This window comes from Anomaloglossus baeobatrachus, chromosome 3 (assembly GCF_048569485.1).
Source record: "Anomaloglossus baeobatrachus isolate aAnoBae1 chromosome 3, aAnoBae1.hap1, whole genome shotgun sequence".
Taxonomy (NCBI): domain Eukaryota; kingdom Metazoa; phylum Chordata; class Amphibia; order Anura; family Aromobatidae; genus Anomaloglossus; species Anomaloglossus baeobatrachus.
Genome location: NC_134355.1, coordinates 220,896,866 through 220,920,664, shown reverse-complemented (window position 1 = coordinate 220,920,664; position 23,799 = coordinate 220,896,866).

The following is a 23,799-nucleotide window of genomic DNA, read 5'->3' as shown; positions in this document are numbered from 1 at the left end:
TCAACATTTCGCCTGCTACTATGCGCCCTTGTCGATCCCTGTTCCCCATGGTCCCATGCCTGCTGCGTTGGTGATGATGAACGTCTGGACCTTGGTGATGTTGTTGTCCCTTGCACATATGAATCCTCCTGTAGTTCCTCCCCTTCATGTTGTCCCACCCCCTGACTCCGAATAGTGTTTAGCGTGTGCTCCAGCATGTAAATGACTGGAATCGTCATGCTGATAATGGCATTGTCAGAGCTAAACATATTCGTCGCCATGTCGAAACTGTGCAGAAGGGTGCATAGGTCCTTGATCTGAGACCACTCCATCAGGGTGATCTGCCCCACCTCTGCATCTCGTTGGCCCAGGCTATACGTCATGACGTATTGCACCAGGGCTCTGCGGTGCTGCCACAGTCGCTGTAACATGTGGAGAGTTGAATTCCAGCGTGTCGCCACATCGCATTTCAGGCGATGAACCGGCAGGCCGAAAGACTTCTGGAGCGATGCAAGTCGCTCAGCTGCGGCGCTTGAACGCCGGAAGTGAGCAGACAGTTTTCGTGCCCTGTTCAGAAGGCCATCTAGGCCGGGATAGTGTGTTAAAAATTGCTGCACGACAAGGTTCAACACGTGAGCCATACAAGGTACGTGTGTCACCTTGCCCAGGCGAAGGGCCGCACCCAGGTTTGCAGCATTGTCGCACACGGCCTTACCAGGCTGCAGGTTGAGTGGAGACAACCATTTATTAAACTCGGACCGCAGAGCTGACCACAACTCCTCAGCTGTGTGACTCTTATTACCAAGACATGTCAAGCTAAAGACCGCCTGATGCCGTTGCGCTCGGCTGCCAGCATAGTAATGAGGCGTGCGTGATTCCTTCTGCGCAGTGAGAACGCTGGTGGCCTGACCAGGCAGGCTTGGGGCGGAGGTGGAGGACCCAGATGAGGTGGAGGATGCAGAAGCTGTGGCGGAACTTGGACAGACAGAGGATTGACACACTAGTCGTGGGGACGGCAAGACTTGTGCAGCAGACCCTTCACCATCTATCACCATAGTTACCCAGTGCCCAGTCAGCGACATGTAACGTCCCTGTCCATGCTTACTGGTCCAAGTATCGGTGGTGAAATGCACCCGTTCACACACAGAGTTTCTCAAGGAAGCGGTGATGTTGTGTGCGACATGCTGGTGTAGCGCGGGCACACCTTTCTTAGAGAAGTAGTGGCGACTAGGCATCTGGTACTGGGGCACAGCGACAGACATAAGGTCTCTAAAATCCTGTGTGTCCACTAGGCGGAAAGGCAGCATTTCGGTAGCCAACAGCTTACAGAGGGATAGAGTCAACCTCTTAGCTTTGTCATGGGTCGGAGGAAGTGGCCTTTTATTTGACCACATCTGAGGGACAGAGATCTGGCTGCTGTGTGTAGACGGTGTTGAGTAGGGTGTCCCTGGAAAAATGCAGGTTTGTGAGGAAAGTGCAGGCGGAGACATGATGTTGCCTTCATCCAACGTTGGTGCTATCGATGTCTGAGAGAGCTGTACACACTCACTTGTTTCCCCTTCCAAACCAACTGACGACCTTACAAGCAAACTGCCTGTTGCGGTTACAGTGGTGGAAGTTTTGCGTGGAAAAACAGGTGTGACAGCTGTCCCCACAGTCCTAGAAGATGAAGAGCGCGCGGATGCACTGGAAGGGGCGGGCGGTGGATGGTTCGCTCCGCTAGCCGGCATTGCAGCACGGTGAGCTTCCCACCGGGACTTATGATATTTATTCATGTGACGATTCATGGAAGAAGTTGTCAAACTGCTGAGGTTTTGACCTCTACTAACAGAATCATGACAAATGTTACATATCACATGAGTTGGGCGATCTTTTTCGATGTGAAAAAAGGCCCAGGCTAGGCAAGGCTTAGAGGCCATGCGACCTGTTGATCCACCCCGAATAATGCTCATAGGCAGAGTGGTGGCTGAGGATGCAGTTGTAGACGTGCTACCAGTGCTCCGACTCTGTCCAGGAAGGCGCAAGGTAACTTCGTCGTCGGTTGCATCCTCCTCCACCGCCTCTGTTGACCTCCTCGAGTGCCTGACTGGGGGTTGACAGTAGGTGGGATCTAGAACGTCATCATCAATTGTTGTGTTTGCACTCCCCTCCCCCTCAGACCGAGCCTCTTCTTGCCCTGACCGAATATTTAAGTTGTCATCCCAATCGGGTATCTGCGTCTCATCTTCATCAGTATGTTCCTCATTGTCTATAACCACAGGTGTTACAGTTTGTGACAAAGGGTCAACATTATGCTCAGAAACTTGGTCCTCACGGCCTGAATCAGAGTCACAAAGGTTCTGGGCATCACTGCAGACCATTTCCTGTTCTGTACTCACTGTAGCTTGGGAGCAGACCTCTGATTCCCAGGCTATAGTGTGACTGAACAGCTCTGCAGACTCAGCCATCTCAGTTCCACCATACTGTGCAGGGCTGATGGAGACTTCAGAGCTGGGAGAAATCAAGTGTGATTGGGATGACAACTCAGAGGAATGGTGTTTTTTGGATGCGGTACTTGAAGTGGCTGAGAGGGCACTTGTTGGACCACTTGAGATCCATTCAAGCATTTTCCTTTTTTGCCCATCATCTACCTTTGTTCCTCTTGTTCGTGTCCGTAAAAAAGGGAGCACATCGGATTGTCCACAATAAGTAGTAGACATCTTACTTTTGCTAGTAGATGGTCTATCTTCAGCAGATGATAATGGAGCTTTGCCACCTTCCCCACTGACAAAACCTTTTTTGCCTTTTCCACCACGCCTCTTCCCCTTTCCACCAGCATCTGTCATTTTGCCACTCATGTTGATTGCGACAAGATTGTGGACTGAAAATGTGGTAGTAAAAATTGAGAGGTGGTGAAGATTGCAGTGGTGGTCTAGCTTTATTAACAGCAGAATAATAAAGAATAAATATCCCTGACAATGTAACTTAGTTATAATTCGTTGGAGTGTGCAACGCAGGCAGATGCGCTCTGCAAATGTCTTGGCACTAGTGGGACTATAGCAAAGTCCAATAGCCACGTATAGGATGCCACTAGGTACACTGAGTGTGTGCTAGTATAATGGCTTAGTTATAATTCGTTGGAGTGTGCAACGCAGGCAGACGTGCTGCAAATGTCTTGGCACTAGTGGGACTATAGCAAAGTCCAATAGCCACGTAGAGGATGCCACTAGGTACACTGAGTGTGTGCAAGTATAATGGCTTAGTTATAATTAGTTGGAGTGTGCAAACGCAGGCAGATGCGCTCTGCAAATGTCTTGGCACTAGTGGGACTATAGCAAAGTCCAATAGCCACGTATAGGATGCCACTAGGTACACTGAGTGTGTGCAAGTATAATGGCTTAGTTATAATTAGTTGGAGTGTGCAACGCAGGCAGATGCGCTCTGCAAATGTCTTGGCACTAGTGGGACTATAGCAAAGTCCAATAGCCACGTATAGGATGCCACTAGGTACACTGAGTGTGTGCTAGTATAATGGCTTAGTTATAATTAGTTGGAGTGTGCAACGCAGGCAGACGTGCTGCAAATGTCTTGGCACTAGTGGGACTATAGCAAAGTCCAATAGCCACGTATAGGATGCCACTAGGTACACTGAGTGTGTGCTAGTATAATGGCTTAGTTATAATTCGTTGGAGTGTGCAACGCAGGCAGATGCGCTCTGCAAATGTCTTGGCACTAGTGGGACTATAGCAAAGTCCAATAGCCACGTATAGGATGCCACTAGGTACACTGAGTGTGTGCAAGTATAATGGCTTAGTTATAATTAGTTGGAGTGTGCAACGCAGGCAGATGCGCTCTGCAAATGTCTTGGCACTAGTGGGACTATAGCAAAGTACAATAGCCACGTATAGGATGCCACTAGGTACACTGAGTGTGTGCCAGTATAATGGCTTAGTTATAATTCGTTGGAGTGTGCAACGCAGGCAGACGTGCTGCAAATGTCTTGGCACTAGTGGGACTACAGCAAAGTCCAATAGCCACGTATAGGATGCCACTAGGTACACTGAGTGTGTGCAAGTATAATGGCTTAGTTATAATTAGTTGGAGTGTGCAACGCAGGCAGATGCGCTCTGCAAATGTCTTGGCACTAGTGGGACTATAGCAAAGTCCAATAGCCACGTATAGGATGCCACTAGGTACACTGAGTGTGTGCAAGTATAATGGCTTAGTTATAATTAGTTGGAGTGTGCAACGCAGGCAGATGCGCTCTGCAAATGTCTTGGCACTAGTGGGACTATAGCAAAGTCCAATAGCCACGTATAGGATGCCACTAGGTACACTGAGTGTGTGCTAGTATAATGGCTTAGTTATAATTCGTTGGAGTGTGCAACGCAGGCAGATGCGCTCTGCAAATGTCTTGGCACTAGTGGGACTATAGCAAAGTCCAATAGCCACGTATAGGATGCCACTAGGTACACTGAGTGTGTGCAAGTATAATGGCTTAGTTATAATTAGTTGGAGTGTGCAACGCAGGCAGATGCGCTCTGCAAATGTCTTGGCACTAGTGGGACTATAGCAAAGTCCAATAGCCACGTATAGGATGCCACTAGGTACACTGAGTGTGTGCTAGTATAATGGCTTAGTTATAATTCGTTGGAGTGTGCAACGCAGGCAGATGCGCTCTGCAAATGTCTTGGCACTAGTGGGACTATAGCAAAGTCCAATAGCCACGTATAGGATGCCACTAGGTACACTGAGTGTGTGCAAGTATAATGGCTTAGTTATAATTAGTTGGAGTGTGCAACGCAGGCAGATGCGCTCTGCAAATGTCTTGGCACTAGTGGGACTATAGCAAAGTACAATAGCCACGTATAGGATGCCACTAGGTACACTGAGTGTGTGCTAGTATAATGGCTTAGTTATAATTAGTTGGAGTGTGCAACGCAGGCAGATGCGCTCTGTAAATGTCTTGGCACTAGTGGGACTATAGCAAAGTCCAATAGCCACGTATAGGATGCCACTAGGTACACTGAGTGTGTGCTAGTATAATGGCTTAGTTATAATTAGTTGGAGTGTGCAACGCAGGCAGATGCGCTCTGTAAATGTCTTTGCACTAGTGGGACTATAGCAAAGTCCAATAGCCACGTATAGGATGCCACTAGGTACACTGAGTGTGTGCAAGTATAATGGCTTAGTTATAATTAGTTGGAGTGTGCAACGCAGGCAGATGCGCTCTGCAAATGTCTTGGCACTAGTGGGACTATAGCAAAGTCCAATAGCCACGTATAGGATGCCACTAGGTACACTGAGTGTGTGCTAGTATAATGGCTTAGTTATAATTAGTTGGAGTGTGCAACGCAGGCAGATGCGTTCTGCAAATGTCTTGGCACTAGTGGGACTATAGCAAAGTCCAATAGCCACGTATAGGATGCCACTAGGTACACTGAGTGTGTGCTAGTATAATGGCTTAGTTATAATTAGTTGGAGTGTGCAACGCAGGCAGATGCGTTCTGCAAATGTCTTGGCACTAGTGGGACTATAGCAAAGTCCAATAGCCACGTATAGGATGCCACTAGGTACACTTAGTGTGTGCTAGTAAAATTGCTTAGTTTAAAAAAGTTGTAGTGTGCAATGCAGGCAGACGTGCTCTGCAAATGTCTTTGCACTAGTGGGACTATAGCAAAGTCCAATAGCCACAGATAGGATGCCACTAGGTACACTGAGTGTTTGCTAGTATAATGGCTTACTTAGAATGAGTTGGAGTGTGCAGAGGACAAGAGGGTACAGTGGCAGGATTGTGGTGCTCTGGGTAGAGGAATGGAAGCCTGCCTTTCTATTCCCTCCTAATGGTGAAATGCAGGGAGGAAATCCCTGACCTGGGCTACACAGACGCTGTTGCTGTTTGCAGGACCTGTCACTTATGGCTCTCTGACCCTGCCGCTTTGAGCCCTTAAAAGGACTGCTAGAATGTGCTCTCCCTAAGCTGTCTAACGCTGTGTATGCAGCGCATACAGCTGTATCGGCTATAGGACTCAGGAGGACGGAGCTGCGACACTGATGTCTGACACCAAAGACGCAGAAGGCAGATAATGGCGTTCGTGAAGAAAATGTCCGGTTTTATAATGCAGGGACATGTGACATGCAGATCCTATCACACATGCCGTTGCTTCTCTGGCTCAAAGTCCACTTAGGTGTGTGTGTGTCTGTGATTGGCTGACATGCTGGCCCGCCCCACAAGACGCGCGCGCTTAGGGAAGGAAGACAAGAAAAAAAAAAAAAATGGCGATCGCCATTATAGAAACAGCAGTGATCTGAAGGCGCTGTTCACGCACACTATACACTGAAATGTGATAATAGTGTGATTCACAGAGTGACTTACACTATTACAGCAGAAACCAAGCTATGATTTAGCTGTTTTTTGGCTGCTAGAACCGTTCTCGAACGTTTCTAGAACTATCGAGCTTTTGCAAAAAGCTCGAGTTCTAGTTCGATCTAGAACATGCCCCAAAATCACTCGAACCTAGAACTGGAGAACCACGAACCACGAACCGCGCTCAACTCTAATCATCACTAGAGTTGAGCGCGGTTCGTGGTTCTCCAGTTCTAGGTTCGAGTGATTTTGGGGCATGTTCTAGATCGAACTAGAACTCGAGCTTTTTGCAAAAGCTCGATAGTTCTAGAAACGTTCGAGAACGGTTCTAGCAGCCAAAAAACAGCTAAATCATAGCTTGGTTTCTGCTGTAATAGTGTAAGTCACTCTGTGAATCACACTATTATCACATTTCAGTGTATAGTGTGCGTGAACAGCGCCTTCAGATCACTGCTGTTTCTATAATGGCGATCGCCATTTTTTTTTTTTTTTTTCTTGTCTTCCTTCCCTAAGCGCGCGCGTCTTGTGGGGCGGGCCAGCATGTCAGCCAATCACAGACACACACACACCTAAGTGGACTTTGAGCCAGAGAAGCAACGGCATGTGTGATAGGATCTGCATGTCACATGTCCCTGCATTATAAAACCGGACATTTTCTTCACGAACGCCATTATCTGCCTTCTGCGTCTTTGGTGTCAGACATCAGTGTCGCAGCTCCGTCCTCCTGAGTCCTATAGCCGATACAGCTGTATGCGCTGCATACACAGCGTTAGACAGCTTAGGGAGAGCACATTCTAGCAGTCCTTTTAAGGGCTCAAAGCGGCAGGGTCAGAGAGCCATAGGTGACAGGTCCTGCAAACAGCAACAGCGTCTGTGTAGCCCAGGTCAGGGATTTCCTCCCTGCATTTCACCATTAGGAGGGAATAGAAAGGCAGGCTTCCATTCCTCTACCCAGAGCACCACAATCCTGCCACTGTACCCTCTTGTCCTCTGCACACTCCAACTCATTCTAAGTAAGCCATTATACTAGCAAACACTCAGTGTACCTAGTGGCATCCTATCTGTGGCTATTGGACTTTGCTATAGTCCCACTAGTGCAAAGACATTTGCAGAGCACGTCTGCCTGCATTGCACACTACAACTTTTTTAAACTAAGCAATTTTACTAGCACACACTAAGTGTACCTAGTGGCATCCTATACGTGGCTATTGGACTTTGCTATAGTCCCACTAGTGCCAAGACATTTGCAGAACGCATCTGCCTGCGTTGCACACTCCAACTAATTATAACTAAGCCATTATACTAGCACACACTCAGTGTACCTAGTGGCATCCTATACGTGGCTATTGGACTTTGCTATAGTCCCACTAGTGCCAAGACATTTGCAGCACGTCTGCCTGCGTTGCACACTCCAACTAATTATAACTAAGCCATTATACTTGCACACACTCAGTGTACCTAGTGGCATCCTATACGTGGCTATTGGACTTTGCTATAGTCCCACTAGTGCCAAGACATTTGCAGAGCGCATCTGCCTGCGTTGCACACTCCAACTAATTATAACTAAGCCATTATACTTGCACACACTCAGTGTACCTAGTGGCATCCTATACGTGGCTATTGGACTTTGCTATAGTCCCACTAGTGCCAAGACATTTGCAGAGCGCATCTGCCTGCGTTGCACACTCCAACGAATTATAACTAAGCCATTATACTAGCACACACTCAGTGTACCTAGTGGCATCCTATACGTGGCTATTGGACTTTGCTATAGTCCCACTAGTGCCAAGACATTTGCAGAGCGCATCTGCCTGCGTTGCACACTCCAACTAATTATAACTAAGCCATTATACTTGCACACACTCAGTGTACCTAGTGGCATCCTATACGTGGCTATTGGACTTTGCTATAGTCCCACTAGTGCCAAGACATTTACAGAGCGCATCTGCCTGCGTTGCACACTCCAACTAATTATAACTAAGCCATTATACTAGCACACACTCAGTGTACCTAGTGGCATCCTATACGTGGCTATTGGACTTTGCTATAGTCCCACTAGTGCCAAGACATTTGCAGCACGTCTGCCTGCGTTGCACACTCCAACGAATTATAACTAAGCCATTATACTAGCACACACTCAGTGTACCTAGTGGCATCCTATACGTGGCTATTGGACTTTGCTATAGTCCCACTAGTGCCAAGACATTTGCAGAGCGCATCTGCCTGCGTTGCACACTCCGACTAATTATAACTAAGCCATTATACTTGCACACACTCAGTGTACCTAGTGGCATCCTATACGTGGCTATTGGACTTTGCTATAGTCCCACTAGTGCCAAGACATTTACAGAGCGCATCTGCCTGCGTTGCACACTCCAACTAATTATAACTAAGCCATTATACTAGCACACACTCAGTGTACCTAGTGGCATCCTATACGTGGCTATTGGACTTTGCTATAGTCCCACTAGTGCCAAGACATTTGCAGAGCGCATCTGCCTGCGTTGCACACTCCAACTAATTATAACTAAGCCATTATACTTGCACACACTCAGTGTACCTAGTGGCATCCTATACGTGGCTATTGGACTTTGCTATAGTCCCACTAGTGCCAAGACATTTGCAGAGCGCATCTGCCTGCGTTGCACACTCCAACGAATTATAACTAAGCCATTATACTAGCACACACTCAGTGTACCTAGTGGCATCCTATACGTGGCTATTGGACTTTGCTATAGTCCCACTAGTGCCAAGACATTTGCAGAGCGCATCTGCCTGCGTTGCACACTCCAACTAATTATAACTAAGCCATTATACTTGCACACACTCAGTGTACCTAGTGGCATCCTATACGTGGCTATTGGACTTTGCTATAGTCCCACTAGTGCCAAGACATTTGCAGAGCGCATCTGCCTGCGTTGCACACTCCAACTAATTATAACTAAGCCATTATACTTGCACACACTCAGTGTACCTAGTGGCATCCTATACGTGGCTATTGGACTTTGCTGTAGTCCCACTAGTGCCAAGACATTTGCAGCACGTCTGCCTGCGTTGCACACTCCAACGAATTATAACTAAGCCATTATACTAGCACACACTCAGTGTACCTAGTGGCATCCTATACGTGGCTATTGGACTTTGCTATAGTCCCACTAGTGCCAAGACATTTGCAGCACGTCTGCCTGCGTTGCACACTCCAACGAATTATAACTAAGCCATTATACTAGCACACACTCAGTGTACCTAGTGGCATCCTATACGTGGCTATTGGACTTTGCTATAGTCCCACTAGTGCCAAGACATTTGCAGAGCGCATCTGCCTGCGTTGCACACTCCAACTAATTATAACTAAGCCATTATACTTGCACACACTCAGTGTACCTAGTGGCATCCTATACGTGGCTATTGGACTTTGCTATAGTCCCACTAGTGCCAAGACATTTGCAGAGCGCATCTGCCTGCGTTGCACACTCCAACTAATTATAACTAAGCCATTATACTTGCACACACTCAGTGTACCTAGTGGCATCCTATACGTGGCTATTGGACTTTGCTATAGTCCCACTAGTGCCAAGACATTTGCAGAACGCATCTGCCTGCGTTGCACACTCCAACTAATTATAACTAAGCCATTATACTAGCACACACTCAGTGTACCTAGTGGCATCCTATACGTGGCTATTGGACTTTGCCATAGTCCCACTAGTGCCAAGACATTTGCAGAGCGCATCTGCCTGCGTTGCACACTCCAACTAATTATAACTAAGCCATTATACTAGCACACACTCAGTGTACCTAGTGGCATCCTATACGTGGCTATTGGACTTTGCTATAGTCCCACTAGTGCCAAGACATTTGCAGAGCGCATCTGCCTGCGTTGCACACTCCAACTAATTATAACTAAGCCATTATACTTGCACACACTCAGTGTACCTAGTGGCATCCTATACGTGGCTATTGGACTTTGCTATAGTCCCACTAGTGCCAAGACATTTGCAGAGCGCATCTGCCTGCGTTGCACACTCCAACGAATTATAACTAAGCCATTATACTAGCACACACTCAGTGTACCTAGTGGCATCCTATACGTGGCTATTGGACTTTGCTATAGTCCCACTAGTGCCAAGACATTTGCAGAGCGCATCTGCCTGCGTTGCACACTCCAACTAATTATAACTAAGCCATTATACTTGCACACACTCAGTGTACCTAGTGGCATCTTATACGTGGCTATTGGACTTTGCTATAGTCCCACTAGTGCCAAGACATTTGCAGAGCGCATCTGCCTGCGTTGCACACTCCAACTAATTATAACTAAGCCATTATACTTGCACACACTCAGTGTACCTAGTGGCATCCTATACGTGGCTATTGGACTTTGCTATAGTCCCACTAGTGCCAAGACATTTGCAGAGCGCATCTGCCTGCGTTGCACACTCCAACTAATTATAACTAAGCCATTATACTTGCACACACTCAGTGTACCTAGTGGCATCCTATACGTGGCTATTGGACTTTGCTGTAGTCCCACTAGTGCCAAGACATTTGCAGCACGTCTGCCTGCGTTGCACACTCCAACGAATTATAACTAAGCCATTATACTAGCACACACTCAGTGTACCTAGTGGCATCCTATACGTGGCTATTGGACTTTGCTATAGTCCCACTAGTGCCAAGACATTTGCAGCACGTCTGCCTGCGTTGCACACTCCAACGAATTATAACTAAGCCATTATACTAGCACACACTCAGTGTACCTAGTGGCATCCTATACGTGGCTATTGGACTTTGCTATAGTCCCACTAGTGCCAAGACATTTGCAGAGCGCATCTGCCTGCGTTGCACACTCCAACTAATTATAACTAAGCCATTATACTTGCACACACTCAGTGTACCTAGTGGCATCCTATACGTGGCTATTGGACTTTGCTATAGTCCCACTAGTGCCAAGACATTTGCAGAGCGCATCTGCCTGCGTTGCACACTCCAACTAATTATAACTAAGCCATTATACTTGCACACACTCAGTGTACCTAGTGGCATCCTATACGTGGCTATTGGACTTTGCTATAGTCCCACTAGTGCCAAGACATTTGCAGAACTCATCTGCCTGCGTTGCACACTCCAACTAATTATAACTAAGCCATTATACTAGCACACACTCAGTGTACCTAGTGGCATCCTATACGTGGCTATTGGACTTTGCCATAGTCCCACTAGTGCCAAGACATTTGCAGAGCGCATCTGCCTGCGTTGCACACTCCAACTAATTATAACTAAGCCATTATACTAGCACACACTCAGTGTACCTAGTGGCATCCTATACGTGGCTATTGGACTTTGCTATAGTCCCACTAGTGCCAAGACATTTGCAGAGCGCATCTGCCTGCGTTGCACACTCCAACTAATTATAACTAAGCCATTATACTTGCACACACTCAGTGTACCTAGTGGCATCCTATACGTGGCTATTGGACTTTGCTATAGTCCCACTAGTGCCAAGACATTTGCAGAGCGCATCTGCCTGTGTTGCACACTCCAACGAATTATAACTAAGCCATTATACTAGCACACACTCAGTGTACCTAGTGGCATCCTATACGTGGCTATTGGACTTTGCTATAGTCCCACTAGTGCCAAGACATTTGCAGCACGTCTGCCTGCGTTGCACACTCCAACGAATTATAACTAAGCCATTATACTAGCACACACTCAGTGTACCTAGTGGCATCCTATACGTGGCTATTGGACTTTGCTATAGTCCCACTAGTGCCAAGACATTTGCAGAGCGCATCTGCCTGCGTTGCACACTCCAACGAATTATAACTAAGCCATTATACTAGCACACACTCAGTGTACCTAGTGGCATCCTATACGTGGCTATTGGACTTTGCTATAGTCCCACTAGTGCCAAGACATTTGCAGAGCGCATCTGCCTGCGTTGCACACTCCAACTAATTATAACTAAGCCATTATACTTGCACACACTCAGTGTACCTAGTGGCATCCTATACGTGGCTATTGGACTTTGCTATAGTCCCACTAGTGCCAAGACATTTGCAGAGCGCATCTGCCTGCGTTGCACACTCCAACTAATTATAACTAAGCCATTATACTTGCACACACTCAGTGTACCTAGTGGCATCCTATACGTGGCTATTGGACTTTGCTATAGTCCCACTAGTGCCAAGACATTTGCAGCACGTCTGCCTGCGTTGCACACTCCAACGAATTATAACTAAGCCATTATACTAGCACACACTCAGTGTACCTAGTGGCATCCTATACGTGGCTATTGGACTTTGCTATAGTCCCACTAGTGCCAAGACATTTGCAGCACGTCTGCCTGCGTTGCACACTCCAACGAATTATAACTAAGCCATTATACTAGCACACACTCAGTGTACCTAGTGGCATCCTATACGTGGCTATTGGACTTTGCTATAGTCCCACTAGTGCCAAGACATTTGCAGAGCGCATCTGCCTGCGTTGCACACTCCAACGAATTATAACTAAGCCATTATACTAGCACACACTCAGTGTACCTAGTGGCATCCTATACGTGGCTATTGGACTTTGCTATAGTCCCACTAGTGCCAAGACATTTGCAGAGCGCATCTGCCTGCGTTGCACACTCCAACTAATTATAACTAAGCCATTATACTTGCACACACTCAGTGTACCTAGTGGCATCCTATACGTGGCTATTGGACTTTGCTATAGTCCCACTAGTGCCAAGACATTTGCAGAGCGCATCTGCCTGCGTTGCACACTCCAACGAATTATAACTAAGTTACATTGTCAGGGATATTTATTCTTTATTATTCTGCTGTTAATAAAGCTAGACCACCACTGCAATCTTCACCACCTCTCAATTTTTACTACCACATTTTCAGTCCACAATCTTGTCGCAATCAACATGAGTGGCAAAATGACAGATGCTGGTGGAAAGGGGAAGAGGCGTGGTGGAAAAGGCAAAAAAGGTTTTGTCAGTGGGGAAGGTGGCAAAGCTCCATTATCATCTGCTGAAGATAGACCATCTACTAGCAAAAGTAAGATGTCTACTACTTATTGTGGACAATCCGATGTGCTCCCTTTTTTACGGACACGAACAAGAGGAACAAAGGTAGATGATGGGCAAAAAAGGAAAATGCTTGAATGGATCTCAAGTGGTCCAACAAGTGCCCTCTCAGCCACTTCAAGTACCGCATCCAAAAAACACCATTCCTCTGAGTTGTCATCCCAATCACACTTGATTTCTCCCAGCTCTGAAGTCTCCATCAGCCCTGCACAGTATGGTGGAACTGAGATGGCTGAGTCTGCAGAGCTGTTCAGTCACACTATAGCCTGGGAATCAGAGGTCTGCTCCCAAGCTACAGTGAGTACAGAACAGGAAATGGTCTGCAGTGATGCCCAGAACCTTTGTGACTCTGATTCAGGCCGTGAGGACCAAGTTTCTGAGCATAATGTTGACCCTTTGTCACAAACTGTAACACCTGTGGTTATAGACAATGAGGAACATACTGATGAAGATGAGACGCAGATACCCGATTGGGATGACAACTTAAATATTCGGTCAGGGCAAGAAGAGGCTCGGTCTGAGGGGGAGGGGAGTGCAAACACAACAATTGATGATGACGTTCTAGATCCCACCTACTGTCAACCCCCAGTCAGGCACTCGAGGAGGTCAACAGAGGCGGTGGAGGAGGATGCAACCGACGACGAAGTTACCTTGCGCCTTCCTGGACAGAGTCGGAGCACTGGTAGCACGTCTACAACTGCATCCTCAGCCACCACTCTGCCTATGAGCATTATTCGTGGTGGATCAACAGGTCGCATGGCCTCTAAGCCTTGCCTAGCCTGGGCCTTTTTTCACATCGAAAAAGATCGCCCATCTCATGTGATATGTAACATTTGTCATGATTCTGTTAGTAGAGGTCAAAACCTCAGCAGTTTGACAACTTCTTCCATGAATCGTCACATGAATAAATATCATAAGTCCCGGTGGGAAGCTCACCGTGCTGCAATGCCGGCTAGCGGAGCGAACCATCCACCGCCCGCCCCTTCCAGTGCATCCGCGCGCTCTTCATCTTCTAGGACTGTGGGGACAGCTGTCACACCTGTTTTTCCACGCAAAACTTCCACCACTGTAACCGCAACAGGCAGTTTGCTTGTAAGGTCGTCAGTTGGTTTGGAAGGGGAAACAAGTGAGTGTGTACAGCTCTCTCAGACATCGATAGCACCAACGTTGGATGAAGGCAACATCATGTCTCCGCCTGCACTTTCCTCACAAACCTGCATTTTTCTAGGGACACCCTACTCAACACCGTCTACACACAGCAGCCAGATCTCTGTCCCTCAGATGTGGTCAAATAAAAGGCCACTTCCTCCGACCCATGACAAAGCTAAGAGGTTGACTCTATCCCTCTGTAAGCTGTTGGCTACCGAAATGCTGCCTTTCCGCCTAGTGGACACACAGGATTTTAGAGACCTTATGTCTGTCGCTGTGCCCCAGTACCAGATGCCTAGTCGCCACTACTTCTCTAAGAAAGGTGTGACCGCGCTACACCAGCATGTCGCACACAACATCACCGCTTCCTTGAGAAACTCTGTGTGTGAACGGGTGCATTTCACCACCGATACTTGGACCAGTAAGCATGGACAGGGACGTTACATGTCGCTGACTGGGCACTGGGTAACTATGGTGATAGATGGTGAAGGGTCTGCTGCACAAGTCTTGCCGTCCCCACGACTAGTGTGTCAATCCTCTGTCTGTCCAAGTTCCGCCACAGCTTCTGCATCCTCCACCTCATCTGGGTCCTCCACCTCCGCCCCAAGCCTGCCTGGTCAGGCCACCAGCGTTCTCACTGCGCAGAAGGAATCACGCACGCCTCATTACTATGCTGGCAGCCGAGCGCAACGGCATCAGGCGGTCTTTAGCTTGACATGTCTTGGTAATAAGAGTCACACAGCTGAGGAGTTGTGGTCAGCTCTGCGGTCCGAGTTTAATAAATGGTTGTCTCCACTCAACCTGCAGCCTGGTAAGGCCGTGTGCGACAATGCTGCAAACCTGGGTGCGGCCCTTCGCCTGGGCAAGGTGACACACGTACCTTGTATGGCTCACGTGTTGAACCTTGTCGTGCAGCAATTTTTAACACACTATCCCGGCCTAGATGGCCTTCTGAACAGGGCACGAAAACTGTCTGCTCACTTCCGGCGTTCAAGCGCCGCAGCTGAGCGACTTGCATCGCTCCAGAAGTCTTTCGGCCTGCCGGTTCATCGCCTGAAATGCGATGTGGCGACACGCTGGAATTCAACTCTCCACATGTTACAGCGACTGTGGCAGCACCGCAGAGCCCTGGTGCAATACGTCATGACGTATAGCCTGGGCCAACGAGATGCAGAGGTGGGGCAGATCACCCTGATGGAGTGGTCTCAGATCAAGGACCTATGCACCCTTCTGCACAGTTTCGACATGGCGACGAATATGTTTAGCTCTGACAATGCCATTATCAGCATGACGATTCCAGTCATTTACATGCTGGAGCACACGCTAAACACTATTCGGAGTCAGGGGGTGGGACAACATGAAGGGGAGGAACTACAGGAGGATTCATATGTGCAAGGGACAACAACATCACCAAGGTCCAGACGTTCATCATCACCAACGCAGCAGGCATGGGACCATGGGGAACAGGGATCGACAAGGGCGCATAGTAGCAGGCGAAATGTTGAGCAAGGTGCAGGAGAACATGAAGAAATGGAGGACGAACTGTCCATGGACATGGAAGACTCAGCGGATGAGGGAGACCTTGGTCAAATTTCAGTTGAAAGAGGTTGGGGGGAGATGTCAGAGGAAGAAAGAACGGGTAGCACCTCTATGCCACAAACACAGCGTGGACTTGGTCCGCATGGCTGCGCAAGACACATGAGTGCCTTTTTGTTGCACTACCTCCAACATGACAGTCGTATTGTCAAAATTAGAAGTGATGATGACTACTGGATTGCCACACTATTAGATCCCCGGTACAAGTCCAAATTTTGTGACATAATTCCAGCAATAGAAAGGGACGCACGTATGCAGGAGTATCAGCAGAAGCTGTTACTCGATCTTAGCTCGGCTTTTCCACCAAACAACCATGCCGGTGCAGGGAGGGAATCTCCCAGTTGTAACTTGACAAACATGGGACGGTCTCGTCATCTTCACCAGTCTACCCGTACCAGTAGGACCGTATCTGGTGCCGGTAACAGCAATTTTATGGAATCTTTTCATAATTTTTTTAGACCCTCTTTTGCAAGGCCACCAGAGACAACAAGTCTGACACATACTCAACGGCTGGAGAGGATGATACAGGAGTATCTCCAAATGAACATCGATGCCATGACTGTGCAACTGGAGCCTTGCTCCTTTTGGGCTTCAAACATAGAAAAATGGCCAGAGCTCTCCAGTTACGCCTTGGAGATTTTGTCGTGTCCAGCTGCCAGCGTTGTCTCTGAACGTGTATTCAGTGCTGCTGGGTGTGTGCTGACAGATAAGCGCACGCGTCTGTCCAGTGACAATGTGGACAGACTGACGTTCATCAAAATGAACAAGTCATGGATCCAGAAGGAATTTACAACCCCTGTGTCATCCTGGGGAGAGTAAATGCTAGTGGATTTGGAATGTGCTTGATGCAAATCAAAACATCCTGTTTGCAACTAGGGCCCAAGTGCAGCCACTGATGGGGTGGGTGTCTGTGTGGCCCAATTTTTGGAAAAAAGGGAGACTCCGCTTGGAGTAACCCTTGCTTACATTGTTTTTAAAAGAAGCCAAGATGAACAAGTCATGGATCAGCAAAGACTTTATCTACGTACCCCGGTGTCATCCTGGGGACGGATAAGAATGGCGTATTTTTGAATGTGCTTGATGCAAATCAAAACATCCTGTTTGCAACTAGGGCCCAAGTGCTGCCACTGATGGGGTGGGTGTCTGTGTGGCCCAATTTTTGGAAAAAAGGGAGACTCCGCTTGGAGTAACCCTTGCTTACATTGTTTTTAAAAGAAGCCAAGATGAACAAGTCATGGATCAGCAAAGACTTTATCTACGTACCCCGGTGTCATCCTGGGGACGGATAAGAATGGCGTATTTTTGAATGTGCTTGATGCAAATCAAAACATCCTGTTTGCAACTAGGGCCCAAGTGCTGCCACTGATGGGGTGGGTGTCTGTGTGGCCCAATTTTTGGAAAAAAGGGAGACTCCGCTTGGAGTAACCCTTGCTTACATTGTTTTTAAAAGAAGCCAAGATGAACAAGTCATGGATCAGCAAAGACTTTATCTACGTACCCCGGTGTCATCCTGGGGACGGATAAGAATGGCGTATTTTTGAATGTGCTTGATGCAAATCAAAACATCCTGTTTGCAACTAGGGCCCAAGTGCTGCCACTGATGGGGTGGGTGTCTGTGTGGCCCAATTTTTGGAAAAAAGGGAGACTCCGCTTGGAGTAACCCTTGCTTACATTGTTTTTAAAAGAAGCCAAGATGAACAGAGCTGGGATCAGGAAAGACTTTGCTACCTACCCTGGTGTCATCCTGGGGACGGTTAATTATGGCGTATTTTTGAATGTGCTTGATGCAAATCTAGCTGTGAATTGTACAACTGGGGCACAAGTGCTGCCACTGAATGGGTGGGTGTGTGGGGCCCAATTTTTGGAAAAAAGGGAGACTCCGCTTGGAGTAACCCTTGCTTGATGTGTTTTTAAAAGAAGCCAAGATGAACAGAGCTGGGATCAGGAAAGACTTTGCTACCTACCCCGGTGTCATCCTGGGGACGGATAAGAATGGCGTATTTTTGAATGTGCTTGATGCAAATCAAAACATCCTGTTTGCAACTAGGGCCCAAGTGCTGCCACTGATGGGGTGGGTGTCTGTGTGGCCCAATTTTTGGAAAAAAGGGAGACTCCGCTTGGAGTAACCCTTGCTTACATTGTTTTTAAAAGAAGCCAAGATGAACAAGTCATGGATCAGCAAAGACTTTATCTACGTACCCCGGTGTCATCCTGGGGACGGATAAGAATGGCGTATTTTTGAATGTGCTTGATGCAAATCAAAACATCCTGTTTGCAACTAGGGCCCAAGTGCTGCCACTGATGGGGTGGGTGTCTGTGTGGCCCAATTTTTGGAAAAAAGGGAGACTCCGCTTGGAGTAACCCTTGCTTACATTGTTTTTAAAAGAAGCCAAGATGAACAAGTCATGGATCAGCAAAGACTTTATCTACGTACCCCGGTGTCATCCTGGGGACGGATAAGAATGGCGTATTTTTTAATGTGCTTGATGCAAATGTAGCTGTGAAGTGTACAACTAGGGCACAAGTGCTGCCACTGAATGGGTGGGTGTCTGTGTGGCCCAATTTTTGGAAAAAAGGGAGACTCCGCTTGGAGTAACCCTTGCTTACATTGTTTTTAAAAGAAGCCAAGATGAACAAGTCATGGATCAGCAAAGAGTTTATCTACGTACCCCGGTGTCATCCTGGGGACGGATAAGAATGGCGTATTTTTGAATGTGCTTGATGCAAATCAAAACATCCTGTTTGCAACTAGGGCCCAAGTGCTGCCACTGATGGGGTGGGTGTCTGTGTGGCCCAATTTTTGGAAAAAAGGGAGACTCCGCTTGGAGTAACCCTTGCTTGCTGTGTTTTTAAAAGAAGCCAAGATGAACAAGTCATGGGTCAGCAAAGACTTTATCTACGTACCCCGGTGTCATCCTGGGGACGGATAAGAATGGCGTATTTTTGAATGTGCTTGATGCAAATCAAAACATCCTGTTTGCAACTAGGGCCCAAGTGCTGCCACTGATGGGGTGGGTGTCTGTGTGGCCCAATTTTTGGAAAAAAGGGAGACTCCGCTTGGAGTAACCCTTGCTTACATTGTTTTTAAAAGAAGCCAAGATGAACAGAGCTGGGATCAGGAAAGACTTTGCTACCTACCCCGGTGTCATCCTGGGGACGGATAAGAATGGCGTATTTTTGAATGTGCTTGATGCAAATCAAAACATCCTGTTTGCAACTAGGGCCCAAGTGCTGCCACTGATGGGGTGGGTGTCTGTGTGGCCCAATTTTTGGAAAAAAGGGAGACTCCGCTTGGAGTAACCCTTGCTTACATTGTTTTTAAAAGAAGCCAAGATGAACAAGTCATGGATCAGCAAAGACTTTATCTACGTACCCCGGTGTCATCCTGGGGACGGATAAGAATGGCGTATTTTTGAATGTGCTTGATGCAAATCAAAACATCCTGTTTGCAACTAGGGCCCAAGTGCTGCCACTGATGGGGTGGGTGTCTGTGTGGCCCAATTTTTGGAAAAAAGGGAGACTCCGCTTGGAGTAACCCTTGCTTACATTGTTTTTAAAAGAAGCCAAGATGAACAAGTCATGGATCAGCAAAGACTTTATCTACGTACCCCGGTGTCATCCTGGGGACGGATAAGAATGGCGTATTTTTGAATGTGCTTGATGCAAATCAAAACATCCTGTTTGCAACTAGGGCCCAAGTGCTGCCACTGATGGGGTGGGTGTCTGTGTGGCCCAATTTTTGGAAAAAAGGGAGACTCCGCTTGGAGTAACCCTTGCTTACATTGTTTTTAAAAGAAGCCAAGATGAACAAGTCATGGATCAGCAAAGACTTTATCTACGTACCCCGGTGTCATCCTGGGGACGGATAAGAATGGCGTATTTTTGAATGTGCTTGATGCAAATCAAAACATCCTGTTTGCAACTAGGGCCCAAGTGCTGCCACTGATGGGGTGGGTGTCTGTGTGGCCCAATTTTTGGAAAAAAGGGAGACTCCGCTTGGAGTAACCCTTGCTTACATTGTTTTTAAAAGAAGCCAAGATGAACAGAGCTGGGATCAGGAAAGACTTTGCTACCTACCCTGGTGTCATCCTGGGGACGGTTAATTATGGCGTATTTTTGAATGTGCTTGATGCAAATCTAGCTGTGAATTGTACAACTGGGGCACAAGTGCTGCCACTGAATGGGTGGGTGTGTGGGGCCCAATTTTTGGAAAAAAAGGGAGACTCCGCTTGGAGTAACCCTTGCTTGATGTGTTTTTAAAAGAAGCCAAGATGAACAGAGCTGGGATCAGGAAAGACTTTGCTACCTACCCCGGTGTCATCCTGGGGACGGATAAGAATGGCGTATTTTTGAATGTGCTTGATGCAAATCTAGCTGTGAATTGTACAACTGGGGCACAAGTGCTGCCACTGAATGGGTGGGTGTGTGGGGCCCAATTTTTGGAAAAAAGGGAGACTCCGCTTGGAGTAACCCTTGCTTACATTGTTTTTAAAAGAAGCCAAGATGAACAAGTCATGGATCAGCAAAGACTTTATCTACGTACCCCGGTGTCATCCTGGGGACGGATAAGAATGGCGTATTTTTGAATGTGCTTGATGCAAATCAAAACATCCTGTTTGCAACTAGGGCCCAAGTGCTGCCACTGATGGGGTGGGTGTCTGTGTGGCCCAATTTTTGGAAAAAAGGGAGGCTCCGCTTGGAGTAACCCTTGCTTACATTGTTTTTAAAAGAAGCCAAGATGAACAAGTCATGGATCAGCAAAGACTTTATCTACGTACCCCGGTGTCATCCTGGGGACGGATAAGAATGGCGTATTTTTGAATGTGCTTGATGCAAATCAAAACATCCTGTTTGCAACTAGGGCCCAAGTGCTGCCACTGATGGGGTGGGTGTCTGTGTGGCCCAATTTTTGGAAAAAAGGGAGACTCCGCTTGGAGTAACCCTTGCTTACATTGTTTTTAAAAGAAGCCAAGATGAACAAGTCATGGATCAGCAAAGACTTTATCTACGTACCCCGGTGTCATCCTGGGGACGGATAAGAATGGCGTATTTTTGAATGTGCTTGATGCAAATCAAAACATCCTGTTTGCAACTAGGGCCCAAGTGCTGCCACTGATGGGGTGGGTGTCTGTGTGGCCCAATTTTTGGAAAAAAGGGAGACTCCGCTTGGAGTAACCCTTGCTTACATTGTTTTTAAAAGAAGCCAAGATGAACAGAGCTGGGATCAGGAAAGACTTTGCTACCTACCCTGGTGTCATCCTGGGGACGGTTAATTATGGCGTATTTTTGAATGTGCTTGATGCAAATCTAGCTGTGAATTGTACAACTGGGGCACAAGTGCTGCCACTGAATGGGTGGGTGTGTGGGGCCCAATTTTTGGAAAAAAGGGAGACTCCGCTTGGAGTAACCCTTGCTTACATTGTTTTTAAAAGAAGCCAAGATGAACAAGTCATGGATCAGCAAAGACTTTATCTACGTACCCCGGTGTCATCCTGGGGACGGATAAGAATGGCGTATTTTTGAATGTGCTTGATGCAAATCAAAACATCCTGTTTGCAACTAGGGCCCAAGTGCTGCCACTGATGGGGTGGGTGTCTGTGTGGCCCAATTTTTGGAAAAAAGGGAGACTCCGCTTGGAGTAACCCTTGCTTGCTGTGTTTTTAAAAGAAGCCAAGATGAACAAGTCATGGGTCAGCAAAGACTTTATCTACGTACCCCGGTGTCATCCTGGGGACGGATAAGAATGGCGTATTTTTGAATGTGCTTGATGCAAATCAAAACATCCTGTTTGCAACTAGGGCCCAAGTGCTGCCACTGATGGGGTGGGTGTCTGTGTGGCCCAATTTTTGGAAAAAAGGGAGACTCCGCTTGGAGTAACCCTTGCTTACATTGTTTTTAAAAGAAGCCAAGATGAACAGAGCTGGGATCAGGAAAGACTTTGCTACCTACCCCGGTGTCATCCTGGGGACGGATAAGAATGGCGTATTTTTGAATGTGCTTGATGCAAATCAAAACATCCTGTTTGCAACTAGGGCCCAAGTGCTGCCACTGATGGGGTGGGTGTCTGTGTGGCCCAATTTTTGGAAAAAAGGGAGACTCCGCTTGGAGTAACCCTTGCTTACATTGTTTTTAAAAGAAGCCAAGATGAACAAGTCATGGATCAGCAAAGACTTTATCTACGTACCCCGGTGTCATCCTGGGGACGGATAAGAATGGCGTATTTTTGAATGTGCTTGATGCAAATCAAAACATCCTGTTTGCAACTAGGGCCCAAGTGCTGCCACTGATGGGGTGGGTGTCTGTGTGGCCCAATTTTTGGAAAAAAGGGAGACTCCGCTTGGAGTAACCCTTGCTTACATTGTTTTTAAAAGAAGCCAAGATGAACAAGTCATGGATCAGCAAAGACTTTATCTACGTACCCCGGTGTCATCCTGGGGACGGATAAGAATGGCGTATTTTTGAATGTGCTTGATGCAAATCAAAACATCCTGTTTGCAACTAGGGCCCAAGTGCTGCCACTGATGGGGTGGGTGTCTGTGTGGCCCAATTTTTGGAAAAAAGGGAGACTCCGCTTGGAGTAACCCTTGCTTACATTGTTTTTAAAAGAAGCCAAGATGAACAAGTCATGGATCAGCAAAGACTTTATCTACGTACCCCGGTGTCATCCTGGGGACGGATAAGAATGGCGTATTTTTGAATGTGCTTGATGCAAATCAAAACATCCTGTTTGCAACTAGGGCCCAAGTGCTGCCACTGATGGGGTGGGTGTCTGTGTGGCCCAATTTTTGGAAAAAAGGGAGACTCCGCTTGGAGTAACCCTTGCTTACATTGTTTTTAAAAGAAGCCAAGATGAACAGAGCTGGGATCAGGAAAGACTTTGCTACCTACCCTGGTGTCATCCTGGGGACGGTTAATTATGGCGTATTTTTGAATGTGCTTGATGCAAATCTAGCTGTGAATTGTACAACTGGGGCACAAGTGCTGCCACTGAATGGGTGGGTGTGTGGGGCCCAATTTTTGGAAAAAAAGGGAGACTCCGCTTGGAGTAACCCTTGCTTGATGTGTTTTTAAAAGAAGCCAAGATGAACAGAGCTGGGATCAGGAAAGACTTTGCTACCTACCCCGGTGTCATCCTGGGGACGGATAAGAATGGCGTATTTTTGAATGTGCTTGATGCAAATCTAGCTGTGAATTGTACAACTGGGGCACAAGTGCTGCCACTGAATGGGTGGGTGTGTGGGGCCCAATTTTTGGAAAAAAGGGAGACTCCGCTTGGAGTAACCCTTGCTTACATTGTTTTTAAAAGAAGCCAAGATGAACAAGTCATGGATCAGCAAAGACTTTATCTACGTACCCCGGTGTCATCCTGGGGACGGATAAGAATGGCGTATTTTTGAATGTGCTTGATGCAAATCAAAACATCCTGTTTGCAACTAGGGCCCAAGTGCTGCCACTGATGGGGTGGGTGTCTGTGTGGCCCAATTTTTGGAAAAAAGGGAGACTCCGCTTGGAGTAACCCTTGCTTACATTGTTTTTAAAAGAAGCCAAGATGAACAAGTCATGGATCAGCAAAGACTTTATCTACGTACCCCGGTGTCATCCTGGGGACGGATAAGAATGGCGTATTTTTGAATGTGCTTGATGC